The sequence below is a fragment of the Heteronotia binoei genome, chromosome 2 (assembly GCF_032191835.1).
Source record: "Heteronotia binoei isolate CCM8104 ecotype False Entrance Well chromosome 2, APGP_CSIRO_Hbin_v1, whole genome shotgun sequence".
In the NCBI taxonomy this organism is placed as follows: Eukaryota; Metazoa; Chordata; class Lepidosauria; order Squamata; family Gekkonidae; genus Heteronotia; species Heteronotia binoei.
In genome coordinates, this window is record NC_083224.1 from 188,782,236 (window position 1) to 188,790,665 (window position 8,430).

General features: G+C 48.7%; 2 protein-coding genes across 2 annotated transcripts in view; both read left to right on the top strand.

The window, feature by feature from the left end:
- Positions 1-8,430, top strand: part of LOC132567418 (fizzy-related protein homolog) — a 34,466-nt gene that overhangs the window by 19,133 nt on the left and 6,903 nt on the right. The window lies entirely within an intron of this gene.
- Positions 1-8,430, top strand: part of TBXA2R (thromboxane A2 receptor) — a 71,774-nt gene that overhangs the window by 6,229 nt on the left and 57,115 nt on the right. The window lies entirely within an intron of this gene.

The following is an 8,430-nucleotide window of genomic DNA, read 5'->3' on the forward strand; positions in this document are numbered from 1 at the left end:
TGGTTGGCCTATGGTTTGTTCTTGTATGGGAGGCTTCCTTGGAATACCAGCAGTCTGGAGGACAGAGGCAGGCTTTATTCAGCCACCTCCCTGAATATCCTCCAGGCTCCCAGTAGGGTCAGTCACCAGAGGTCGTCACGACTTCCACTATAACACACACACATACACAACATTTTTAAAAAATTTAAAAAAAATTGTTTTCTTTTAAGAGAGAGAATTTTAAGGTGGCCATCTTAATTCCTTGGTGGCCATCTGGAATTGAATGGGAAAAGTCCCTCTTTAGTCCCACATGCCAGTTCTGGATGTGACAGGAAAAACCAGATGCTCCTTAACTTCCAACAAATCTCGTGGGGAACAATTTAGGATGCCTTCGGAGTCCATTCCTTTGCATCCACATGTACATGCAGGTAGGTCTTTTTTTGTAGCAGGAACTCCTTTGCATATTAGGCCACACCCCCTGATGTAGCCAATCCTCCTGGAACTTACTGTAGGCCCTGTACTGAGAGACCTGTAAGCTCTTGGAGGATTGGCTATATTAGGGGGTGTGGCCTAACATGCAAAGGAGTTTCTGCTGCAAAAAAGCCCTGCATGCAGGAGGAGGGATCCAGTGTTGACCTGGAAGGCTGAGGCTAGCCTAATCTCATCAGCTTTCAGAAGTTGAGCAGGGTCGGCCCTTGTTAGTACTTGGATGGGGACACCACCAAGGAGGTCCAGAGTTGCTATGCAGAGGCAGGCAATGGCAAACCACCTCTGACCATCTCTTGCCTTGAAAATCCTATCGTTAAGTAGCCATAAATTAGCTGCCACTTGGTGACACTTGGCACACACATAGAAGAGGGCAGCACAGTTTCCAGAGGTGTCAAAACTGACTGTTTGGGGTGCATTCATGCTTTTGCTGTGGTAACACTGCTCCAAATGTGTCCCAGTCATTGCATTCTGGTAAAATAGTTCCATATCCTTTTGCAGCTGGGGAAGGGCAGGGCTCCTTTCAAAGTGCTGGAAACCGTTTTACTATTTCTGGATATGGGAAACGTGTTCTTCCTCTGATGTGCTGCCCCTAATCTAAACATCTCTCCAGACAGAAACCTCATGCTTTTCCTAACTCTCTAAAAGCGCAATAGAATTTATGGCCGCAATTCAGATACAAGTAGTAAGAATGAAATATATCAATTCAAGAAACATTTTTCAATAGTAACATGAATCCAACAAAAGACCCCCTCAAGTCCAAAGAGAAGGCAGACGATGTCCCAGAGAAATTTCTACAACCGATATGTCCTTCCAGGACTTTTTTTTTGGTAGAAAAGCCTAGTAGGAACTCATTTGCATATTAGGCTGCACCTTCTGGTACAATGCCAGCCGGAACTGCGTTCCTGTGCTTTCCTGCTCCAAAAAAGCCCTGCGTCTTTCAAGACATTTCAAAACAGTTCTTCATCAGTTATGTGGCACAGCTCACATCGCCAATGGAATCTTGAGAACATCTTGTAGCTGAATTGTGACCACCAATTCTGTTTCATTATCTGAATTTACAATGATTATGTTTCAATAGACTGATAACTACCGGTACTTGTGAATCTTTTGATGGTCTACCCTTGATGTTTTCACACACTTGGGCTCCATATTGTTTGGCTCAGGCTCCAGGGAGTGGCTAGAGAGCTCTAGCATTTTGTATAGAAACTCAGTGGTTACCAAATGCTAGAGCTTCATCTCTGTGTGATGTCATCACATCAACAACATTACCCCTTCCACCCACTCCCGGAAAGCTACCTCCCACCCCCCCAGCCAGCAGAATAAGGCCACCTGGCAACTATTCCCACGGGAAAATGGCTGCTTTGGAGGGTTGGCTTTCTGGCATTATATCCTGCTGAGGTCCCTCCTAGGTTGCCAATCCCCAGGTGGGGGCAGGGGATCCCCCAGTTTGAAGGTATCAGGAAGCGGGATGGTGGAAATGTCTGCTGGGCACTCCATTATTCCCTATGGAGACCAATTCCCATAGGGTACAATAGAAAATTGATGCACAGGCATCTGAGGCTTTGTGGGGCTGTCTTTTGAGATAGAGGCACCACATTTTCAGTATAGCACCCAGTGGTTCTTCCCAAAACACCCTCCAAGTTTCAAAAAGATTGGACCAAGGGGTCAAATTCTATGAGCCCCCAGAAAGGTGCTCCTATCCTTCATTATTTCCAATGGAGGGAAGGCATTTAAAAGGTGTGCGGTCCCTTTAAATGTGATGGCCAGAACTCCCTTTGGAGTTCAGTTATGCTTGTCACACACCCTTGCTCCTGCCTCTGCCCCAGTGTCTCCTGTCTCCACCCCCAAAGTCCCTGGATATTTCTTGAATTGGACTTGACAACCTAATCCCTCTTCCCAAAGCTTGCCCTCCCCGGGCTCCACCACCAAATCTCCAGCTACTTCCCAACCCAGAGATGGCAACCCCTATATGGAGGATAGGGTTTGGGAAGTGAAGGAATCTCAGTGGGATATAATGCTCTACTGTCCACTCTCCATAGTGGCCATTTTCTCCAGGTGAACTGCTGTGATCTCTGTCATCTGGAAATCAGTTGTAATTCTGGGAGATCTCCAGGCTTCCACCTGGAGGTTGGCAACCCTAGCTAGCCAGCGATACATCCATTGTGGGTTTTCAGCAGCCATTTTGTGAAAAGCCTCCATTTTCTGCTAGGATACCATCACATTAAAGGTAAAGATAGTCCCCTGTGCGAGCACCAGTCGTTTCTGACTCTGGGGTGATGTTGCTTTCACAACGTTTTCACAGTAGACTTTTTACGGGGTGGTTTGCCATTGCCTTCCCCAGTCATCCGCACTTCCCCCCAGCAAGTTGGGTACACATTTTACCGACCTCGGAAGGATGGAAGGCTGAGTCAACCTGGAGCCAACTACCTGAACCAGCTTCCGCTGGGATCGAATTTAGGTTGTGAGCAGAGGGCTCCGACTGCAGTACTGCAGCTTTACTACTCTGCGCCATGGGGCTCTTACCATCACATTAACTAGCCCCAGAACTTTCCACAGACTTTGCCGGGAGGTGACAGGAACTCTTCTGTCACAGAGAGCAAAATCCTAGCAGGGTTGCCAGCTCTGGGTTGAGAGATATCTGGAGATTTGGGGCAGGGTTGCCAAGTCCCTCTGTTGCTGCAGATGGACTTGTTCCTTGCATGTGCTTTGCGTGCGTGGCATGATGACATCACCTGGAAGTGACATCATCGTGCCGGAAACATCGCGCTAGGGATGCTCTAGGACTCACAATAAACTCTGTGGTACCATAGAGTTTTACCATAATTCCTAGAGTGTCACACCGGCAACGCTCTAGAGTGTCACCAGCGCAACATCCTCGGAACAATGATGTCACTTTTGGGTGACATCATCGTGCCAGGGATGGTGCACGCCAAAAGGGCTCTTTGGAGGCAGGGATCCCTCCAGTGGCCTGCTCCTTGCTGGTGGGTTGGGGCCCTCCAGAGCAGAGAATCCCCCACCCCCGGTGGGAGCTTGGCAGCCCTCATTTGGGGGGGGGGGTGGAGCCTGGGGAGATCAAGATTTGGCGATGGGAAGAACCTCAGTGGATCATAATGCAATAGAGCACCTTCCAAAGCAGTCATTTTCTCCAAGGAAACAGATCTCTGGAACCTTGTTTTGCTGGCTCCAACTTTTGAAATACCTGGAAATAGGGAGGGGGCGTAGCCTGAGAAGAAGAAGAAGAAAGAGGAGGAGAAGGAGAAGAAGAAGAAGAAGAAGAAGAAGAAGAAGAAGAAAGATGATGATGATGATGATGATGATGATGATGATGATGATGATGATGATATTGGATTTATATCCACCCTCCACTCCGAAGAGTCTCAGAGCGGCTCACAATCTCCTTTCCCTTCCTCCCCCACAACAAACACCCTGTGAGGTGGGTGGGGCTGGAGAGGGCTCTCACAGCAGCTGCCCTTTCAAGGACAACCTCTGCCAGAGCTATGGCTGACCCAAGGCCATTCCAGCAGGTGCAAGTGGAGAAGTGGGGAATCAAACCCGGTTCTCCCAGATAAGAGTCCGCACACTTAACCACTACACCAAACTTACTCTCCCTTGAGGAGGGTGGGATTTGGGGATGGACTTTAATGGGGTTAAATGTCATAGAGTCCATCTTCCAAAGCGCCCATTTTCTCCAGGTGAACAGATCTCTGTCACCTAGAGATCTGTTGTAACAACTGGAGACCCCCAGTCACTACATTAGAGGTCAGCAATGCTACTGTAACCTGGAGGCCAGCTGAAATACTGAGAGATCTCCAACTACCACCTGGAAACTGGCAACCTTAAACTGTAGTCATCAGTAATATAATGGGGGGCAACCCCCACGGTTATATTTTTGTGGAGGAAGGGAGCCTTGGTATTTATGGCAGTCTTAAGGACATAAGAGAAGCCTTGTTGGATCAGGCCAATGGTCCATCCAGTCCAACACTCTGTCACCCAGTGGCTCAATCTCAGGTGCCACCAGAAGGCCCATCAGCATGGCTAGAACTCCAGAAGCCCTCCCACTGTTGTCCCCACCAATCACCAAGAATACAGAGCATCACTGACCCAGACAGTGTTCCATCTATGCCTTGTGGCTAAGAGGCGCTGATGGACCTCTGCTGCAGATGTTAATCCCTGTTATCTTTGTAAGGAGGAGTGTCCTGTTACTCACCTGTTCTTTTCAAGGCAATTTTTTCCTCCCCCCCCCCACCCCTGTGTTTTTCTTCCTTGTAATTTTCTAAGCCTTCCAGGCTCGGGTTGCCAGCCTCCACTGTGTAGGCTGGAGATCTCCTGAGATTACAACTGATCTCCAGACAACAGAGATCAGTTCCTCCAGAGAAAATGGCTACTCTGGAAGGCAGACTCTATGACAGGAGTGACCAAATTTGCTTAACGCAAGAGCGACATAGAATAAGCATCATAGCTGAGAGCCGCAAGACATGAATGCCAGATGTTTGAGAGCTGCAAGGAAGGGGGGGGAGGAAAGCAAATAGATAATGGGAGGGAGAGGTGGAAAGAAAGCAACTTTAACTTTAAATGTATTCTCCAAGCTGCCAGCTGGGTTGGCTTGGAGAAGTGATTTAAAGAGGGAGACACCTTTCGCAAGCCAGCCAACAGGATGGTGGGGACTCTGAGAGCCACACAATATGCTCTATGGCATTGTTAAATAGTGGGTTCAATGCATGGAGAGGTGAGGTTGCAGTGATCAAAGCTCTTTTATTATCAACAGCATGGTAATGGCTGACTCAAAACTACTGAAGTGCCAAATATATACAGGGCCAAATATATACAGAGTCAAGTTCCCGCGGAGACGCCATTGGGTCATTTGAACCAGCAGGGGGCTGGTGATTGGCCGGGGGGGGGGGGGAAGCAGGGATTTAGATCCTGCTTCCCGTTGTTTCCCAGTCCACAAGCTCAGTCCTAAAGACTCCAATGAGCCGGGCAGGAACTAATAGAACACATGAACCAAAGAATCCACATAAACAACAGGCATTATGCCCCAAGCCCTTCTCTTCCTACACTCCACCCCCAAAATCTCCAGGTATTTCCCAAGCGTGAGTTGGCAACCCTGTTCTTCCCTCTTTCCTTCTTTTTGTTCCTCTTCTTTCCTGGCTTTCTCTCTCTTTATTCTTTGCCATTTGCCCACGTCTTTTTCTTTTGCTCTTCTTTGGCCACAAACCCAGGGCAGTGCCAGCTGGACATGCAGGAAGGAAAGAGGAGAAAGGAGGTTGAGAAAAAGCCCCGCTGTGGCGAAAACCATTCCCAGTGGGTCTTGCCTCTTATCTGGTTCTCAGATTAAACTCTCTGGGCTGCGGAGGGCAGACTGTACCTCCCATTCAGCTCCTAATAACGTTGTCCTTGGCTATCAGAAGTTTAGGGACAAAACAGATGGAGGCTTGATATGAGGCCAGAAAAATGCTGTTGCGGTGGAACTCTTCCTGGAGGCCAGGCCCACTGGATTCTTTCAGCCGCGCTTACTCCGGCATGGGCTGCCGCGTTTGCCAGCTTCACAAACATATTTGTTTTCTAGATGACTCAGTCAACCTCAGCTTGGATGCCCCGTTTTCTGTCCTTTCCTCCTCTCTGTCGTTAAGGGTGATGGGAATGCTCATCACGTCAATAGGCCTGCCATGGAAGCTGGGGCTCGTGACCCAATTCTTAGTATTACTGTTATTACTATTAAATCTAAGCGGATGATGCGGGCTGACATTTCAAGACGGCATTCACTCTCTCAGTCTCATTAGGATGAAATTAACAGGACTGAGCACGAATGCTCAGTTTGATGTAGTGGTTTGATGTAGTGGTTAAGTGTGCGGACTCTTATCTGGGATAACCGGGTTTGATTCCCCACTCCTCCACTTGCGCCTGCTGGAATGGCCTTGGGTCAGCCATAGCTCTGGCAGAGGTTGTCCTTGAAAGGGCAGCTGCTGTGAGAGCCCTCTCCAGCCCCACCCACCTCACAGGGTGTCTGTTGTGGGGGAGGAAGGTAAAGGAGATTGTGAGCCGCTCTGAGACTCTTCGGAGTGGAGGGCGGGATATAAATCCAATATCTTCATCTACCTCACAGGGTGTGTGTGTTGGGGGAGGAAGGTAAAGGAGATTGTGAGCCGCTCTGAGACTCTTTGGAGTGGAGGGCGGGATATAAATCCAATATCTTCTTCTTCTTTTTCTTCTGTTGGCGACACGATGAGACATTAGAACGGTTTGTGTTCTTTGAATTGCACTGTCCCCACCCCGACCCTGAGGAAACCATTGGGTGAAACAAACCATTCAAGCAGGGCTTTTTTTTGTAGAAAAAGCCCAGCCTGGACTCATTTGCATATTAGGCCACACCCCCTGACATCTCACAATTGTTTCACGCATGGCTTTCTGTAGGAAAAGCTCAGCAGGAACTCATTTGCATATTAGGCCACACACCCTGATGACAAGCCAGCCAGAACTGTGTTCTTGCTTGTTCCTGCTCAAAAAAAAAAGCCCGCATTCAAGTCAGCTGTTCGTTGGGCTGCCAGGATGGATTTTGTTTCAGACACTCAGATAGGGTTGCCAATCCCCAGGTGGGGGCAGGGGATCCCCCGGTTTGGAGGCCCTCCCCCGCTTCAGGGTCGTCAGAAAGCGGGGGGAGGGAAGGGAAATGTCTTCTGGGAACTCTGTTATTCCCTATGGAGATTTATTGCCATAGAAAATCATGGAGAATTGATCCGCGGGTATCTGGGGCACTGGGGGGGCTGTTTTTTGGGGTAGAGGCGCCAAATTTTCAGTATGGCATCTAGTGCCTATTCTCAAAATACCCCCAAGTTTCAAAAAGATTGGACCAGGGGGTCCAATTCTATGAGCCCCAAAAGAAGGTGCTTCATTATTTCCTATGGAAGGAAAGAATTGAAAAGGTGTGCCGTCCCTTTAAATGTGATGGCCAGAACTCCCTTTGGAGTTCAATTATGCTTGTCACAGCCTTGATAATGGCTCCACCCCTAATGTCTCCTGGCTCCACCCCCAAAGTCCCCAGATATTTCTTGAATTGGACTTGGCAACCCTACACTCAGAGCTTCCAGGGCTCTTAGTACAGGGTCTACTGTAAGCTCCAGGATTGGCTACATCAGGGGTGTGTGGCCTAATATGCAAAGGAGTCCCTGCTATCAAAAAAAGCCCTGCATAGACTGATATATGAATATGGACTAATGGAAATATCAACCAGCATCATTTCCCAACCTGAGACTGGCAACCCTAGTTCCCCAAACCCTCTGCCCCAAATCTTAATTTTTAACGGTGTGTTTCCAGCTAGACAGATAACCAAGTACCTACTGGGAATTGGCAACCGTATTCAAGCCCAAAGGTCCTTTGTCCAGCTGTCTGTATCCCACAATGGCCAGCCAGAAGGTCCACAAATGGGGCATAAAAGCCAAGCCTCTGCCGGTTGATGCTTTTCAGCCATTGGTGATAGATTTGGGGTTTCCTTTTGTTTCCTGGCCCTCTGCTTCCATAACTGTTTGTACACGTTTTTGTTTTTTTTCATGTCCTCCAGTTCTCCATTTTGATCCTCCCAACAGCCCTATAAGGTAGGTTAGGCTGAAAGCGTGTGACTGGCCGAGCATTTACACCTCACAGACACTCTATACCAGCCAGGGGTGTCAAACATGCAGTCTGGGGGCCAAATCAGGCCCCTGGACAACTGCCTGTCATCTGCTTCCTTCTTCCTATATCTTGCTTCCTTCTGCATAACAGTTTGCTTTGCAAGGCTTGCTCAACTGCACAGGAGCTACAGAGAAAAACTTCTATTTTCTCCATTGGCTGAGGCTCCTCCCTTGGGGAGGAAGGGGGGGAGGCAGAGCTTGTTTTTCCAGGCTCTCTCAATCGTGCAGCAGAGCTACTGAGCCAAGCCTCTCTTCCTTTTATTGGCTGAGACCCACCCCCCACCGTTCCCTGGGGAAG